The sequence below is a fragment of the Mesoplodon mirus genome, assembly GCF_964341445.2.
Source record: "Mesoplodon mirus genome assembly, chromosome: 3".
Lineage (NCBI taxonomy): Eukaryota > Metazoa > Chordata > Mammalia > Artiodactyla > Ziphiidae > Mesoplodon > Mesoplodon mirus.
Window position 1 is genome coordinate 142,096,700 of NC_138978.1, and position 18,873 is coordinate 142,115,572.

The following is an 18,873-nucleotide window of genomic DNA, read 5'->3' on the forward strand; positions in this document are numbered from 1 at the left end:
AGATGAATAGTGGAAATAAGTATTGAAGGTAAAATTAATCGTTCAGTAACATCACATAATTAATTTTAAGTGTCCATGTTATATTTGGGCAGAGTTGTTCAGTTGGCAATTAGTTAAGTTTGTAAGAGACTCAGGAGAGAGAGCTGTAAGTTTTAGGTCAAGATCTGTGATATATATGGTGGCTGGAATCACAAGAGTAGATGAGACCATCTATCAAGGGCAGAAGAGAGCTTCTGAGAAATACACATCTCTTGGCAGAGGGCAGAGTGAGAGTGCCCAGTGAAAGAGATAAGGATGTCCAGAGGCAGGAGGAAGAAGTAGCAGGTTAAGATGCTACTGTTGTTAAGGTGAAAGATTTTTCTGAGATGACAAGTTTGATCAACAAAATCAAATATTGCTGAAAGGTGACAGAATGACCAAACAATATTCACTCAATTTAATCACAAACTAAATGTTGGTGAATGCAATTCCAGTGCAGATAAGTAAGAAGAAAAGAGCAAAATTGTGTGAGTCACGAGGTACATAAAGATAAGAAAATACAGACAATGAGAATAAATACAAGTTTTGATAAACTGCACTGTGAAATTAGGAAGAGAGAAAAGGTAACTAGAGAATTACTTGGCATCAAACAAGAGTAATTTTTAATGGGAGGGGGGCAGCTTTTTAATGGGAGGGGGCCAAAATACAATCGCTAAAGAGGAAAAGCTTAACAATACCAATGAGGTGGGAAAATGAATGGAAGATACTGAGGAAGTGAGACTAGGTATTTATACACTATGTCGAAAAGCTCTTCTTGGACGTAAAGAGAAGAAGGTAGTTTGGGGTGTTTTTGCTTTATAGTCTGTGTTTTCTCTGTGAAATAAAAGTTTGATGGGAGGTGATGTCACCTCGAGATAGCACTCATCAAATATCCTATGTGCTTATCTACATTTTTCATCCTCCTTTGTAGTTCAACTGTTTTCCTTTGATTCGTTGTGGCCAGTGGCAAAGAAGCAGAATCAAGTGTATCACTTCTGAGCTGAGGTCATTAGGAGCCAGTGTCCCTCTTGTCTGGTCCTCTGCTATTGTGACATGGGAGGTCAAATAGTCCAGATGAGGTGGCTGCAAGATGGATCAGGACCATGTGATCTGTAAGGGCTTTACTCAGTAGAGAAATAACGTACTCGTATTTTCCACTGAGATTCCTGTGTTCAACAGATCTGCCTGTGAGAGCTCAGAGAGCATAGCGAAGGCTGAAATGACAAAGACAGAGGGAGAGATGTTGGTAACAGATGGAAGGCGCCTGGCAGATAATATATTAAATGGTAAACAAAGCTGCTGGAGTAAGAGAGAGAGTATATAAGAGATGAGAAGAAGGCCAACTGTATGTAGTATCTGACGCTAAGGAGTGAGGAGAGAAACAACTGAAAACTAAAAATAAAAAGAATGATCAGAAAGAAGCTAGGTGGTATGCCAACAGAAATCATAAGATTGCTATAAAACATAAAGGAAGGTAGTTTTAAAAGAAGCACCATCTAATGGAGTCAGTTGTTTCCCAAAGGCAAAATGCTATGGGAACTGAAAATAAAGCATCTGATTGGATGGCTAAACTTTTATGAACAAAAGTGGAACCACTTCAGGAAAGTCATGGGAGAAGACGCTGTGTTACAGTGGGGAGAGTAATCAATATATTGTGAGGAAAGGTGCCTTCATTTTCAAGAAATGCCAATTAAGAAGTGAAGACAGCATTTAAAGGGAAGGGATAATGTAAGAAAATTTAAAAAAAAGTTTAAGGAAACTTGAATAACTCGTAGACAAAGAGGGAGGTATTAGTGAAAGACTGAAAATCAGAGAAAGCTATCTTAAGTTGTTGTTATGGACTGAATTGTGTCCCCCGAAAAATTATATGTTGAAGCCCCTCCTAAGTTGACTGTAGAAGATAGGAGATAGGTCCTTTAGGGAGGTAACTGAAGTTAACTGAAGTCATAAGGGTGAGGTAATAATCTGACAGGGACTGATGGTGTCCTTATAAGAAGGGGAATAGATTCCAGCGATCTCTCTCCCTCTGCTCGTAGAGGAAAGGCCGTGTGAGGACACTGCAAGAAGACAGCCGTCAGCAAGCCAGGAAGATTGTTCTCACCAGAAACCAATTCTTATGGTATTCAATACCTTAATCTTGGACTTCCACCCTCCAGAACTGTGAGAAAATAAATTTCTGCTGTTGAAGTCGTTCAGTCTATAGTATTTCACTATAACAGCCCAACCAGACTAATACAGACCTTTATGTACACTGCAATATACAGAAGCTAAACAATGATTGTGAGCCTGAGATTACATCTTGAACAGAAGTGTAATGACGCTTGTGGTACTCACAACTTCACGAATTTTGTCAGAAAGATGTGAAAAAAAGTCAGTCAACCAACGGTTCTGATAGTGGATATTTTCTTTATGTGTTTGACATAAAGCAGTGTCTGACAGCCTCCCTGATACCCATCCGTATCGCAGTTTTGATTCTGTGGCTCCAGTTCCACATGGCACCAAGGTGCTGTGTACTGTCCATTCTTGGGTTTTTGGGTGCTGTACCTATTGCCAGTAGGTGGGTCAAACCACTGGGGCTCTTCTGAAGTCCTCCCTAAATTTGGACCCAGCTTCAGCTCCAAATCCGAGTTTTCAGAGAGCCCAGGGTGAGGCTCGCCTGCCACAGTAGACACGTTGGCTAACGGGTTGCACTGCAGCACCCACTCGGACAAGGGCACCATCACGATGCCACCGTTCTTCTTCTGCAGGGGCGGACCCGTGGCCAGTCAGCTTGGCCCCCAGCACAGCCAGCTGCCTGTTCACTCTCTCGGCCCCTGTGAGGAAGGTGTTCAGCCCTGGCTGTGAGGTCAGAGTCATCTCCTCTCTGGGTTTGTGTGAATGGAGGAGCCGCAGCCCTGGTCTGGGTGGTGTGTTGGCCCTGGGTTTCCGGGTTTGGAGGAGTATCTTACCACCTAGACCCCCACCTAGGGCTGAAGAGTTCAGGGGCTGTGGACCGTGGGTTTTGGGGGCAGAAGATATTTAACCTGGCGTTTGAGGAAATGGAGGGAGAAGAGGCTCAGGTTCAAGGGCTCCTGGTTTGAATCTCTTGCTTTAGGTTTGAGGGCCAGGGCAGTCTCTCACCAGAAGCTGCAGGATATCATCAGGAACATTGCGAGTGTTCTTGCACATACCCCGGGCAGCTGAGTGGGAGAAGATGACAGGTGCCTGTGACACTTGGAGGGCTCGCCGTGCCGCAGCATCCGAGACATGGGCCAAGTCCACCATCATGCCCAGGCGGTTCATTTCTGCCACCACCTTCTGCAGGGACAGGATGGGGAGAGGGCATGAGGGCTGCATTTATCTTGTGTGTATTTATCTGTAGGGAACAGGCGGGGCTGTACATTCATGTGGGGCAGGGTATGGAAGCCGGGTCCTTACCTCGCCAAAGCCGGTGAGCCGACTGACATTGCTGTAGAAGGGGTGGATACCCTTTGCTGAGCTCTGTGCTCTGCAGGATGGCCAGGAGGCAGTCTGACTGGTGGCCATGACTTGGCTACAAGAGCGTAGAAAGAGGTTCTGTCGAACCGTCTACACCTGCAACCGTGTACACCTACCACCCGCCCTGTTGGCCGGCAGGCCCGGGGAAGCGGACCTGGCCCCCGCTTCCGCTCCCGACCTCGGCCGTTACGAAATGGCGGAGTGGGTGCTTTATCCTGACGGAGCTGTGGAGAGCCACACCGGCCGACAGGTGGCGGCGCCGGGGCTGGGCGTCGGTGGGGGCGGCCAGGTGCAGGTCGAGGGCTCGCGGGCCGCACGGACGGCACCCGGGCCCTCGGCGGAGTCTGAGTCCGGGCCAGCCACCCCGGGAGCGTCCGGGTGTGCGTCCGCCTTGCAGGGCCGCCTTCTTGCCGCATTGAGCGCCCCCTCTGGCGCGCTGTGGTAGGAGGGGCCGGAGGGGGTGGGGCCTGCAGCGGTGCCCGTCGGGCGACGGAGCTGGCGGCCACCGCTGCGGGCGACTAAAGGAGAAGGCGGAGCCACAGCAGGACGCAAAAAACCTACAGCACCCGGTATTCCCAGGTGGTCTCCCAAGTACTAACCGGGCCCGACCCTGCTTAGCTTCCGAGATCAGACGAGATCGGGCGCGTTCAGGGTGGTATGGCCGTAGACGGGGGCGGGGGCCGCGGGCTGCCTCTTGAGGCCCAGCTTCGCTTGCGCTTGCGCCTTACCGCCAGCCCCGCGGCCAGCCCGCCCCGGCAGAGCCCCGCCGCCCGCCCAGGCAGGGGAACGGAGGCCTCGTGTACCAGGGCATGGCGGAGGGGGCGGCGACCTCCCAGCCCAGGGCGGGCGGGACCCAGCAATCCCTTCAGCGCTTGGCGCCCTGCCCCAAATCCCGAACGTCGCTCACAGGGAAGCGGCCCCGGAGGCTTCAGGGCCCGGGGCCCGCAGTCCCTTGGCCATCCAACACTGCCCGCCCACGGGGCGCTAGGCACAGCCCAGCCGCAGACCGGGCCGGCCCTCCTGCCTGACAGCCGTTGGCCCGAAGCCACTGGGAGCCACCTTTGAGTCGGCACGGCCCTTCAGCCCCAGCAAGCCCATCCTTGCCCCCACGGCACCCGCCGAGCACAGGACCCCGCGCCCTGGTGGCCGGCAGGCCCGGGGAAGCGGCCCCGGCCCCCGCTCCCGCTCCCGCCCCCGGCCATGGCGAAACGGCGGATGGGGCGCTTTATCCGGAGGGAGCTGTGGAGAGGCACACTGGCGGACAGGTGGCGGCGCCGGGGCTGGGCGCGGTGGGGGCGGCCAGGTGCAGGTCGAGGGGCTCGCGGGCCGCACGGACGGCACCCGGGCCCGCGGCGGAGTCTGGGTCCGGGCCAGCCACCCCGGGAGCATCTGGGGTGCGACCGCCTTGCAGGGCCGCCTTCTGGCCGCATGGAGCGCCCCCTCTGTCGGAGCCGCATCGGGAGGCAAAATGCCTACAGCACCCGGTATTCCCAGGCGGTCTCCCATCCAAGTACTAACCAGGCCCGACCCTACTTAGCTTCCGAGATCAGACGAGATCGGGCGCGTTCAGGGTGGTATGGCCGTAGACGGCAGCAGGGGCCGCGGGTTGCCTCCTGAGGGCCAGCTTCGCTGGCGCTTGCGCTGTTCTGCCAGCCCGGCGGCCAGCCCTCTCCGTCAGGGCCCTACCGCCCGCCCAGGCTGGCGACAGGAGTGCTCGGGGACCCGGGGGTGGCGGAGTGGTGGCCGACCTCGCAGCCCAGGGCGGGAGGCACCCTCCAGGCCCGTTGGCGATTGGCGCCCCGCCCCCGATCCCGCTTGACGCTCACAGGGACGCCGCCCCGGAGGCTTCAGGGCCCGGGGCCCGCGGTCCCTTGGCCATCCCCCCCCCTGCCCGCCCACGGGCCTCTAGGCGCAGCCCAGCCGCAGTCCTGGCCGGCCCTCCTGCCTGACAGCCGTTGGCCTGAAGCCACTGGGAGCCACCTTTGAGTCGGCACGGCCCCTCAGCCCCAGCAAGGCCACCCTTGCCCCCACGGCACCCGCCGAGCACAGGACCCCGCGCCCTGGTGGCCGGCAGGCCCGGGGAAGCGGCCCCGGCCCCCGCTCCCGCTCCCGCCCCCGGCCGTGGCGAAACGGCGGATGGGGGCCTTTATCCGGAGAGAGCTGTGGAGAGCCACACCGGAGGACAGGTGGCGGCGCCGGGGCTGGGCGTCGGTGGGGGCGGCCAGGTGCAGGTCGAGGGGCTCGCGGGCCGCACGGACGGCACCCGGGCCCGCGGCGGAGTCTGGGTCCGGGCCAGCCACCCCGGGAGCATCTGGGGTGCGGCCGCCTTGTAGGGCCGCCTTCTGGCCGCATGGAGCGCCCCCTCTGGCGCGCTGTGGTGGGAGGGGCCGGAGGAGGTGGGGCCTGCAGCTGTGCCCGGCGGGGGGTGGAGCTGGCGGCCACCGCCACGGGGCGTCTAAAGGAGAAGGCGGAGCCGCAGCGGGAGGCAAAAAGCCTACAGCACCCAGTATTCCCAGGCGGTCTCCCATCCAAGTACTAACCGGGCCCGACCCTGCTTAGCTTCCGAGATCAGAGGAGATCGGGCGCGTTCAGGGTGGTATGGCCGTAGATGGGGGCAGGGGATCATTTGAAGGGGGTCTTGAAAGGTAAGAGTTCCACAGTGGCGACAGGGCATTCTGTGCAGAGGAAACAAGATAGCCAAAGATCTCTATCCATTGACCTTGCTCTATTTTCTTCCAGCATTTAGCACCATCTGAAATTATATTTTTATCTGGCTTCTCGTTGTTTATTTTCTGTCTCCCCCATGCACTCTAATTCTCCAAGTGCAGGAAGCAGGTCTATCCTATGTGCCCAAAAGAATTCCTGGCACATGGTGGGTGCACAGTACATATTTGTAGCATGGATGAATCAGTAGGCAGTCCAAGCAAAAGGGAGAGAACGGGATTTGATGAGATCTATAAGTACTTATGTGGTTTCATTTCAACTTCACAATTCTACTTCCTAAGAAAGATGTCATTATCTCCGTCTTACAAATAAGGAAACTGAGGTAAGACAAAGGCAAGCAACTTGACAAAGGTCACACACCCAGTAAAAGGTAAAGCTGGCATTGAAGCCTAAGCTAGCAGGTTCCAAAGTCTGGACTGTACCACAGGAAGAGGCTAACAAAGGCCTGAACTAAGTAAAGCCGTGGGAAGGGAGTCAGAGAGAAGAGTTCATGCTTAAGAGTTGCTGGGCTTAATAAAATGGACCAGACGTGGCCACAGACTGAAAGAATCCCCTGCAGATTCATCTCCATCTGAGCCGCTCGTCCTGACCTCCTTCTCAATCTCATGGGGATGACAGAAAAAACATGCAGCATTGGCCACTAACTAGCTGTTTAACTTTGGAAGCCTTAGATATCTAATTTCTCCAAGCATGTTTCCCCCACATGAAAAAAATGGTGACAGATACTAGGTTTACGGTGGTTATGAGATGATGCAGATGAAGCACCCAGGACAGTTCCTGGCCCATAGTAGGTGTTCAATAAATATTAACTTACTTCTCTTTCCCCATGGCCTCCTGCTATCTTTTGGTCTGGGAAATACTATTCCCAAGAGGAGGACCAAAGAGGGAGGAAGTGTTAGGAGGGCATCTGCTCTGGGGCAGGTATGGAAATGGATAGTCTCAAGAAGGTAGTGAGTGACAAGCCAGGCCTGGAAGAGGTGGGTGGATAAGAGGCTAGGAAAGTACCCAGCAGTTTTCTCTATGAGGAAAACTCTGACCCCCCCTATAATGAAGGTTCAGACAAGCAACCAGAATTCCAAGTCATGTGCCCAATCTTTTCTCTGCACAAAAGGTGTAGCCAGAGCTTGGTGAAGGGGAAGCAGGGGACCATTTGACTTGGGCCTCATACGTACAAATTTGGTTGGATTCCCAAAGGAAGTTATTCATCAAGTTATTATAATTTGGGGTATTTAAAATGTTAATTTTTAACAGTTATCTGTGAGTTTAATTATGGATTGCACCTAGTAGTGATTTTCCATTTCTTAAAACGTAATGTACACTGCTCTATACAAACTGTTTCCTGAAATAAACATGTTATTTGTGGACTCATTTTTAAAAGGGGTTAACTTATAAACAATTAAATTATACCACAAGTTTTTGTAACTGTCTTTGAATTTTCACATTTCCTATGTGTTGGAATTGTTTCAAAAAGAAGAAGAAGAAAAAAAAGAGGCTTGGATTTCTGGGTCTCTTCAGCTCAAGAGGGCACAGGGCAGTGGCAGCCCAGAGGCAGCCAGAGGGGAGGTGAAGAGCCTGTTACTGAACTTGTTTACAGCACCACCTGGTGTTTATAACTCATTAAAATGTCACACTTCCTTGTCCTTAAGCCCTGGAATTTGCTGAGTAAAATCCCCACAGCTATTTTCTGAAGCCGTCTCTCTCAAAATTTCTTTTTCACTCACTTATAGGCAAGAATAACCCAAAACAGAAGTTGATGCCCCACGACTTTCCTTTGTTTTCTTTTAGCTTTGTGCTGTGGGACGGAAGGTCTGTATGTAATACTAGTTCAGACTGACTGAGCAGTGACTATGTGCCAAGCAGTTCTAAGTACCCTGCATGGATTAAGTAACTTAATTATTATAACAACTCTAGAGACAGGTATTACTATTACCATAAGCCCATTTTGCAGATGTGGCTACTGAGACACAGAGAGTTTAAGGAATTTCATAAAAATCACTAGAAAGTAGCAAAGCAAAGATTTGAACCCAGACAGCCTTGCTTCAGTGTCCATGATTTTAAACACTGTTATGCTGCTTTTCCGTGTAGGTGCATGTTTCAAGAAAAGGTATCTTCTTAATTTTTATTTGGCCTGATATTAAGAATTTAATTTCCCCGGGTAAAGCTCGATGGACCAAGGATAAACAGAGCAGCAAACAAGTTAAAAATATGCCTTCAATAATCATCTGCTATATGAGGCATTAAGCTTCTCAGAAGCCTAGACCGCCCTTTAGAATGTCATACAATCCAGAAGGATGGCATACAAAACAACTTAGTGTTTGTTTATAACAACGCTACCACCACCAAGAAAGCATTATAATCCTCTGTCTTTTTAAGAGTTCAACAATTTCAGATTTCTCCTTTTAAAGGGGTAGTAATAATAATAGCTACAATCGAGTGCTTTTTGTTTTTGTTTTAGAGAAGCATCAACTAGTGAAAAACAATGTGGGTTTGGGGGAATCATACTACCTGGGTTCAGATCCTGTTATTTTTTTAATGAATTTTTATTGGCATATAGTTGCTTTACAATGTTGTGTTAGTATCTGCTGTACAGCAAAGTGAATCAGCTATACATGTACATATATCTCCTTTTTTGGATTTTCTTCCCATTTAGGTCACCACACAGCAATGAGGGGAGTTCCTTGTGCTATACAGTATGTTCTCATTAGTTATCTATTTTATACATAGTATTAATAGTGTATATATGTCCAATGGAATATTACTCAGCCATAAAAAGAAACGAAATTGAGTTATTTGTAGTGAGGTGGATGGACCTAGAGACTGTCATACGGAGTGAAGTAAGTCAGAAAGAGAAAAACAAATACCGTATGCTAATGCATATATATGGAATCTAGAAAAAAAAATTTTAATGGTTCTGAAGAACCTAGGGGCAGGACAGGAATAAAGACACAGGCGTAGAGAATGGACTTGAGGACATGGGGAGGGGGAAGGGTAAGCTGGGATGAAGTGAGAGAGTGGCATGGACGTATATACACTACCAAGTGTAAAACAGATAGCTAGTGGGAAGCAGCCGCATAGCACAGGGACATCAGCTCAGTGCTTTGAGACCACCTAGAGGGGTGGGACAGGGAGGGTGGGAGGGAGACGCAAGAGGGAGGAGCTATGGGGATATATGTATACGTATAGCTGATTCACTTTGTTATACAGCAGAAACCAACACACCATTGTAAAGCAATTATACTCCAATAAAGGTGTTAAAAAAAGTATTAAAAAAGTAGTGTATATATGTCAATCCCAATCTCCCAATTCATCCCACCACCACCCCTTCTCCCTTGGAACCATACATTTGTTCTCTACATCTGTGTCTCTATTTCTGCTTTGCACATAAGAACATCTATATACCATTTTTCTAGATTCCACATATGTTAATATATATTTGTTTTTCTCTTTCTGACTTACTTCACTCTGTATGATAGTCCTGTTTTTATTTTTAACATCTTTATTGGAGTACAATTGCTTTACAATGTTGTGTTAGTTTCTGCTATATGACAAAGTGAATTAGCTATACATATACATATATCCCCATATCCCCTCCCTCTTGCTTCTCCCTCCCACCCCTCTAGGTGGTCACAACGCACTGAGCTGATCTCCCTCTCAGAGACAACCTATAGGCGACTCAGGGGTCAAGCAGCAGATTGGACCACAAGACCTCTAAGTTGCTACCAAACTGGGGATCTGGACCCATTTCCTAGTTTTGCTTTGAAATACACCTAAAGAAATGAAAAACAGGTGGTCGCCAACTTTCAGAGAATTGAAGTCTGTTTTCTTGCCAGTTATTTTTCTGCCACCATCAGTTTCCATAAACCCTGTGAGGAGACATATGTCCTCCCTCATTCTTATAGATCCAGTTGGATTGGAGATGACGGAAGTGATGGCACAAAGCCAGACACGTCTTAGCGCTCACTCCGCACTGTCACCAAATGGCCAGGCGTCAACCTTGAAGCACAATCTCTATGCTGGTTCCTGCAGAGACAAGAAGAAAGAAGAAAGAATAGGCAGAGCCTTTGGACTTCAGGACTTGTGATCCCATTTTTGTCCTCTGTAGCCAGTTAGGACTCAGCAATACAGCCTGAGGCCAACAATACTGCCTGGCCTCAGTGGCTGAAACAAATGAGGGATTTAGGTTTTCACAGAAAAGTGTGAAGAGAGACCATGCAGAGCTGGGATGCAGCTTCAGGATATGACCTGAGAGCCAGGGTCCTTCTGCCCTTTGGCTCCACCATCTTCTGTGCACAGAGTTCTGTCCTTTAGAGCTTCAACCATCACTTCTGTGTTGCAGGCAGGAAAAAGGGAAGAACAAGAGGAAAAAGTGGTGTTCCTACCAGTTTCAAAGAGCTCTCCTAAGAGTCTGCCCCAAGGTTAGTGCTCTTTTCCCTGGCCACACCCTACCGCAAGGGGGACTGGGCACTTTGTCACCCAATAAAATCCAGGGTCCTCTTACTAGGGAAGTAGGAGGCGAGTACAGGGCAAACAACAGCAGTCTCTTCTACTTTCTCTCATGTCCCTCTGTCAGGATAGTGGAGATTGTACCCCGCTTTCTAAAGATGAGAAAGCTGAGAGGTGGCCAGGAGGACCTGCACAGAGCCACAGTGGGTTGGTGGTAATGTTGGTGTCAGCACCCAGCTCAGGGCCGGTTTTGAAAAATGATGAACATAAAAGGCAGAAATCCATGGACATCTGTGGGCAAACAGCAGCTGTGAGCCCAGGGCCATCTCTGTGGGGAGTCAAACTGACAGATGAGAGGGGCTGCAGGGTGCAGTGAGAATGAGGGCTGCAGGACACAGGGCTCCATGTCATTCCCTGGGTTGGCAAGAGCTAGACAGCTTTGGCCTTGGCTCAGTTGGGAGAACAGATGGGCAGGAATTTGGCACAGCTTCCAAATCAGCCAAGCAGCAAAGACTGCCTTCTTTCCCCTTGTCAGCTGAGGCTACAGCTCCCACCAGTCCCAGCCAGCTGCAGAGGCCCAAGCCTGAAGACCATGACAACTTGGCCTGGACTGTGCCATGCCCCGCCCACTGTGGGAGCCAGGAGGACAAGCAAGTGCAGGTGTTCCGCCCAGCAGTGAGGGTGACACCTAGGTGGAGCTGCCCACCAGGTTCAGATTTCTCTGTGCAGGCCGAGCAAGCCTTGTAGCAATCCAATCTCAGCCCTGACTCCTTTGGCGCATAGGACTCTTAACTATTGAGACAGCCAGCCCGTTTGATTGAGGTCCAGACCTCTGTTCTTTCTCATGCTCTCACCTCCCACAGGAATGATGGCAACGTGGCCAGAGGTGAAAGGCAAATCCAGGAATTATACTGAGGACAATCTTTCTTCTTTCTTCTTGTCTCTGCAGGAACCAGCATAGAGATTGTGCTTCAAGGTTGACGCCTGGCCATTTGGTGACAGTGCGGAGTGAGCGCTAAGACGTGTCTGGCTTTGTGCCATCACTTCCGTCATCTCCAATCCAACTGGATCTATAATGCAAGCAATGCAGAGAGAACTCCTTCCCACATCTGAAGAAAGGAGGGTCCTCAGAAACAAGGCAATCGATGAGGGGATAGGAACGCGTGTTCAGCTCAGAAACAGGACATAAAATACATAGAATTTTATTGCAGCTCTGGCTAGAGCATGTGGTATAAGAGGAAGAAATACAAGTCTTTAGAAAGAAATGCACTTTGTGCTGTCAGCTACACGTGGTAGATTCACGTGGGAGGGATGGCTAGGCCCCAAGGAAAGGAGAGGGAGCTGTCTTCTTTCTCCCTCCAAAGACTACATGAATTTTGGATTATCTGTGTATCTACTCCCAATTCACTGACTCTGGTATTAAAAGCAGACTGAAATTTGTTTAGAATTGTTTAGCTAGAAAAGCCAGAAAAGCTTTTTGTGAATGGTGCAAGGATGACTACCATGACTCCTTTAAAGAGAGAAGCTGGGAAAGAGATGGGAAGGAGAGGCCGGGCCAGCTGTGAGGGCCCCACCCCCAGGAGGATGCTCCCTGAAAGCAGCAGTCTGTGCAGTGCCCACCACACCCCTCCTCCGTGAGGCTCTGGTGCCCTGCAGCCACCTGCAGGTTACACGATGAGGCTCTTCCAATGATTATAAAGAACCCCCAACCCTGCTCCCTTACCCCAGGACTTCTATAATCTTGAGACCCTAGACTCATCAAAGCTACACTCTGCAGCCTGAAGATCTGTTCACGCAGCCAAGGGAAGGCTGGGCAGAAGGCAGCCAGCAGGCTCTCACACCACCTGCCTCCCCTCCTTCCTCAGTGGCTCCCACGAGGGCACAATCAGGGCTGGGAGGCTTCATGAGCCCCCCTTGGCCCTCTGGGATGTGAGGAGTCAGCAGGGATTCATACCCATCCTGCCGGGACCATCTGCACTCAATTATAAGCCCTTTGGAAGCCAGCAGAGGGCTGTTAAGCTGCCGCTGGTTCTCTATGATTAGCTAGTTCTTGTCTTTTGAATACTGCATATGGTGCAGCCAGCTGCAGAAAGCATTCATGACTCAAAGCTTTTTTCCCCTCAAAGAGAAAAGTGCTAAGTTGTTATTACTGTGGGAAGGAAAAAAAAAGTTTAAAACCCTTACTTTCTGGTTAAGTTCCTCTTCCTACCTTAAAATTCTACCTCTTCCCAGGATTGGGACCATTCCTTTGTCTATTTTCTACCAGCACTATATAGGTACTTGCTTGCTGAAGATGAGCCTTGCTAAGAAATATCAAGATTGTATATAATTCCAGCTCAGGTGTTATTATCCGTGGTCCAATAGACCCTCTTCTCTCCCTTATTTTGTGTGAGAGACCTGACGTTAAGGCATGCTTTTGATGAAACCACTCCAAAAAGTCAACTCTTTGCAATCAACTCAGGAGCCAGGGCCACTGCTGAGGCTTACCTTCTTTCCCAGGTGCTGAGCCAGGAACAGAAGCAATACTGCTTGTTTCGCACTTGAAACCCTCAGTGTTCTCTGTAGGCGAGAAGCAGTTAGCTGGCTACAAGCTAGCATTAAAATCAGTAGGGATGCTTAAAAAAACATGTATTTCTGGGGCTATACATAGACTTGAAATCCAGGCTCACATGTGAGTGGAGGTCCAGAGAAGATGGAGATTTGAGAGTCTTGTGAATAGTGATAATGAAAGCCATGAATTAGCTACAATTCACAGGGAAAAGAATATGGAAATAGAAGATGGGGGTAATCAGAGTCCCTTCTTCCTCCTATCTCTGAACTAGGCAAATAACTCGTTTCTTTTCTCATAATACACAGGCTCTATGGTAAACACAGCACAAATATGCCAATAACCACAGGGCACTCTATGGATAAGACAATTCTTTGTAGAGTGGATACATGTATATGTATAACTGATTTGCTTTGCTGTACACCTGAAACTAATGCAACATTGTAAATCAACTATACTCCATTTTTTTATTATTTTTTTTATTTTGGCATAGACAGCACACATTGTTTTTTTTTTTTTTTTTCCTTGCGGTACGTGGGCCTCTCACTGTTGTGGCCTCTCCCGTTGCGGAGCACAGGCTCCGGACGCGCAGGCTCAGCGGCCATGGCTCACGGGCCCAGCCGCTCCGCGGCATATGGGATCCTCCCGGACCGGGGCACGAACCCGTATCCCCTGCATCGGCAGGCGGACTCAACCACTGCGCCACCAGGGAGGCCCCAACTATACTCCATTTTAAAAATATATATTTAAGAACATGTTCTTTGTACCGTGAGTTTGGCTGGCTTAAGCCTATAAATTTGCAAAACTTTAGGAACCCATCTATATATGGAATGAATAGTTCTACTCTCCATGTTGAGAGACAAATAAAAATGCCTATTTAAATATCTAGCAGGAAAAGTACCCCAAAAGTGATTTCACTTTTTTTTTTTTTTGATGAGCAATTTTAAGCATGTCCAAGAGGAAGAAAATCTGTACCAATATGGGTTGTTCCACTGAGCCTAATGGGAGCCACATGTCTCACTATCTGAGAAGGGAGTTACAAGTTTGGAAAGGGAGAAAACAAAAGGAACCCTGTGTTGTCAGTCTGAAATTGGAGGTAAGGTGTAAATTCATGGTTTTCAATATATGGATACAGAAATAAATTTAGATGTCATGGGCACATAGGTATGTGTATACATATACACGCATGCAGATATTCCCAAACTCTGACCACTGAGATGGCCTGGGACCAGTGGCTCCACAACAGTACTGGGTACACTTAGCACTCAAATCTTCGCTTCAAGATAATTTTCCACTAAAGAAAGCAGGGCTGGAATAGGGAAAGTACAAGACAAACTTGGAATGTCTTATAGTGTCAGAAAATAAAGAAATGCCCAAGTTAAAGGGGGATGTGTCAAGAAGACACAGGAGTCAGCTGGAAGGTGTTCCTGCTGGCCACATCTGAGACCATTTAAGCATCTAAAGGAGTAACGATAATAACCAATTACAACCCATTGAATAAAAACTGAAGAATCCATACTTGTAATATTAATATAAATTAATAAAGGGGGAATGAGTGATTCTATAGTGGAAAAGTCTGGCAAGCACCACCTTAAACAAGTGGTCAGTTAGTGTCATAATGATGGGACAGGTGGAAATCATGCACCGCTTGAAGAGATACAGCAAGGAAGACGCAGCATTGCTTCTATGCTGCTCCTGCCAAAGATGCATAAACTAAACCTAACCTAACCTAATCTGACAGGAAACACCATCCAAAGTAACTGGCCTGCAATCTTCTGAAGTGTCAACGTCCATTACTCAGCCATAAAAAGAAATGAAATTGAATTATTTATAGTGAGGTGGATGGACATAGAGACTGTCATACAGAGTGAAGTAAGTCAGAAAGAGAAAAACAAATACCGTATGCTAATGCATATATATGGAATCTGAAAAAAAAAAAGTTCTGAAGAACCTAGGGGCAGGCTAGGTGGACGGAGACATAGAGAACGGACTTGAGGACACGGGGAGGGGGAAGGATAAGCTGGGACGAAGTGAGAGAGTGCCATGGATTTATAATACACTACCAAGTGTAAAATAGATAGCTAGTGGGAAGCAGCCACATAGCACAGGGAGATGAGCTCAGTGCTTTGTGACCACCTAGAGGGGTGGGATAGGGAAGGTGGGAGGGAGACGCAAGAGGGAGGAGATATGGGGATATATGTATAGCTGATTCACTTTGTTATAAAGCAGAAACACACCATTGTAAAGCAATTATACTCCAATAAAGATGTTTAAAATTTTTTTTTTAATTTAAGAATTAAAAAAATAAAGTGTCAAGGTCAAGAAAGCCAAGAAAAAGCTGAGGTACCATTCAGAATAAAGGCCACTACAGAGACATGACAACTCAAAGCAGTATGTAACTCTGAACTGCATCCTTTTGCTATAAAGGTTATTATTGGGACATTTGGCAAATCTGAATGGGGCCCAAGGATTAGTGGCAATTTCCTGATTTGACGGTTGTTTTGAGGTTACATAGAAAAATGTCCTTGTTTACATGAAATACATACTAAATTCAGGAGTGATTTTTAGGAGTGACAGGCCCAGCAACTTGGCAATTTAATTTCAGATGATTCAGGTTCTGAATTGGTAATTTTTCTGAGAATAGTTCAATTTTATTTATTTATTTATTTTTTTTGGCCACGCTGTGCAGCTTGCAGGATCTTTGTTCCCTGACCAGGAACTGAAACTGGGCCTCGGCAGTGAAAGCGCCGAGCCCAAACCACTGGACCGCCAGGGAACTCCCTAAAAATGTTTTTAAAAGTGTAACTTCTTTTCATGTTATATGACTTAAAAAATGACTATAGCAATGAAGACAGTGATGTTGACGATGAATTTGCGACATCAAGAATTTCATAAAATTATTTCTTGAAATAAGGTAGAAATTAATGTTATTTTATATAATGTGATTTTTAAGTATATATTTTCATTAAAACATTCAGGAGTTAAAAAAAGATCAGTGAACGAATGTGCTCTTCTAGGCTGAATTAAAATAGAATATTTAAGGTTTAAAAAAGTTTGGCTGGGGAAAAATAACAGGTTTGCAAAACCTTTGCGATCCAAAACTAAGATGATATTCAACAGCAAGAAGTATTCCAATTTCTCATAACCAGTTCTCACAAGCAAAGAAATGCATGCCTCACTTTAAGAAGGTGTCAAATAGAAACAGGCAAATCTGAAAGAATTTACCAAGTGTAATAAATTAGAGGTGAAATCACAACAAAAGAATTTATGGCGTACAAAAAAATTCACAAGTAGAAGATTCCTTCTATCAACTTCTCAGAGTTCCATGAGCTCTCCCCTGACCTCTGAAAGATGGGTTTTACCAAAATCTGGTTTACACGGAACTTTTCAGGTATATATGGTCTGAAAAGAAAGAGGTATCTGCTAAGAACCTGCCTGGTGCTCCTTCCTTGTTGCAGCCCTTCTTTGTGTAAGTGATCAGAATCAGGTCCAAGAGACACAGAATCAAGCATGACATATCACACCAAACACCATTTCCTGTCCAACCAATTCTCATCTCTCTCCAGCAATGAAGAGGTGGACGTTCTTCTTGGACTGCAGCATCTGTGCAGCCCGCTCCACCCCGACCACAGCAGACAGCCTCTGGGCATCGTACTTGGAGTAGAGGACAGTGCAGGTCCAGGCAGCTTCCTCTCCTCTGGTGGTGGCTTGCAGCATGTTACAAACTTCACTGTAGAAGTGGGGATATGTTGGCAGTTCATAGAAAATCAGGTCCCTGATGCCTTTTATTGTGTATCTGTTAGAAGGAGAAAGAGAGGCTATGTCTACATGAGAAATTTTATGGAAAAGCCACCAAGGAGTTTTACAGGGGCATAGTCACTCTCGCTATTTCATGCAAGGAGAAAGACCATGGCACAAATAACACACAGACCAAAAGTTACTCTAATTTGAGCTGGAGGGGCTCATTTTTTGTGACAGTGTATTTGAATTCCTAATGTTTGGCTTAAGATAATGATAAAATGAATTTGCACTTCTTGAGCCTAATCTGAGCAGACTGAGGTAGGGTGGGGAAGAATAGTAGACAAGGATTAGAAATCTGTCGCAGAAAATTTGAAAAGCAGGCATTTCCAATTTAACATTATCCTTATTATAATCAGGCAAAACAGTGTTCTGTAATGGAGATGAGGTCAGACCAGACCCAGTACATAAAATAAACAGCATAAACTGTAAATGCACTCCCATTAGTCTTTTCTTGTCATTCTGTAGACATGTTAACTCCATGGCAGATGTCCCAAGTTCACCCATTTACAAAATCCTGCCCGAGGACCCATTAGGCATTATGGGAAGGCAATTAATTTCAACAGCTTCCTTGCTTCTTTCCCTGCTGCACAGGGCTGCATGGTGTGGGGGGGTGCAGACCCTAGGGACTTACCTTACGGTTCAGGTTGAGATCAATCATTCCCTCTTGGGCTCCATGACCAAAGATTTTATACGTTGACAAGGTTCTGATTTTTCCTGTTAGACTCTCATACAGGGCTGATGTCAGACTCCCTCGGGAATTTTATTTTATTCATGGACGGTTAAGTTTTCCTTGTCTTTTTATCCCTTGGCTCATCCTGATCTCTCTGGAGACCCTCCTCTCCCAAAATATAACTGCAGTCCATTACTTGGATCAGCTTTCCACATCCTCTTTCCATAAAGGAATTTTAATGGCTAAAGATGTTGAAAAAAAACAGTTCTGCCTCAGTAGTTATCAAAACAAACAAAAACAAACACAGAGTTCCATTTCTGCTTAGTATGTAGAAAACTCAAGAGAATACTGCTCCCATGCTAACAAGAAAAAGATAATCTACAACAGTGTTCCTTTTCCTGAGCCTAGACAGCTGATGTCACAGGGCAACCAAGTGAACTGATTCAACGGTGCCCTGGTGTGTGTTTAACAACTGATTCTCAGTGGGGGAGGATAGGTGCTGATTTGAAGCATTTGCCAATTTCTGTGGTGTAAATACTCCATTTCAAGCTACCAGTGTCATGTTGCTGAACTTGGAACTGGCAAGAGATGTGCAACCATACCTTAAGAGCTGGTATGAGCCAGCTTCAGCCCATCACTGACTGAATTCCAAAGAGTGACAAGATGGTCTGAAGAAAGGCAGGACATATGAACCACTTCACCTTTGGCAGAGCACAGTGGGGAAGAGGGCAGCTGCTAAGAAAGTGGGTAGGAAGAAAAAAGCTACACTTTTAACAAGTTCTTAAAGGGCAATTATGGGCTTGCATGACAGTTCAGAATCCCTGGGATTCCCAGACACTCCTTTACTTCACGGGCTTTTCCAAAGGTCTCCACTGGGAGCCCTGGAAAGACTGGAGGCAAGGCAGAAGACCTGAGAGACCCCGATGGTGGTGCAGACATGAAAACTCACTCTCTTCCCAGAGCCATGTTGTATATGAAGCTAAAGCCTGAAGCCAGTGAGGGGGCAAAGGTCAACTGCCAGGGTGGAGTCAGAAGCAGCAAAACTGTGTGCCCTAAGGGAGGAGCATTAACCCCTCACCCCATCCCTCCCCACCACAGGACTTACATCCAGTAAAAAGAGCAGTCTGGGGAAAGGGGAAAGGGCATGAAGACTGGGGAAAGGGCATGAAGCCTGTTCAGCCCAAGATCCTGC

The 18,873-nt window shown here is 47.6% G+C and overlaps 1 pseudogene across 1 annotated transcript in view; it reads right to left on the bottom strand.

The window, feature by feature from the left end:
• Positions 1-10,172: 10,172 nt before the first annotated feature.
• Positions 10,173-18,873, bottom strand: part of LOC309799030 (U3 small nucleolar RNA-associated protein 25 homolog) — a 34,991-nt pseudogene continuing 26,290 nt past the window's right edge. The window contains exons 12-13 of the transcript XR_014296153.1: positions 13,150-17,006; positions 10,173-10,239 (exon numbers count right to left, since the gene is read on the bottom strand). The product of XR_014296153.1 is annotated as a U3 small nucleolar RNA-associated protein 25 homolog (transcript). The remainder of the gene's footprint in view (positions 10,240-13,149; positions 17,007-18,873) is intronic.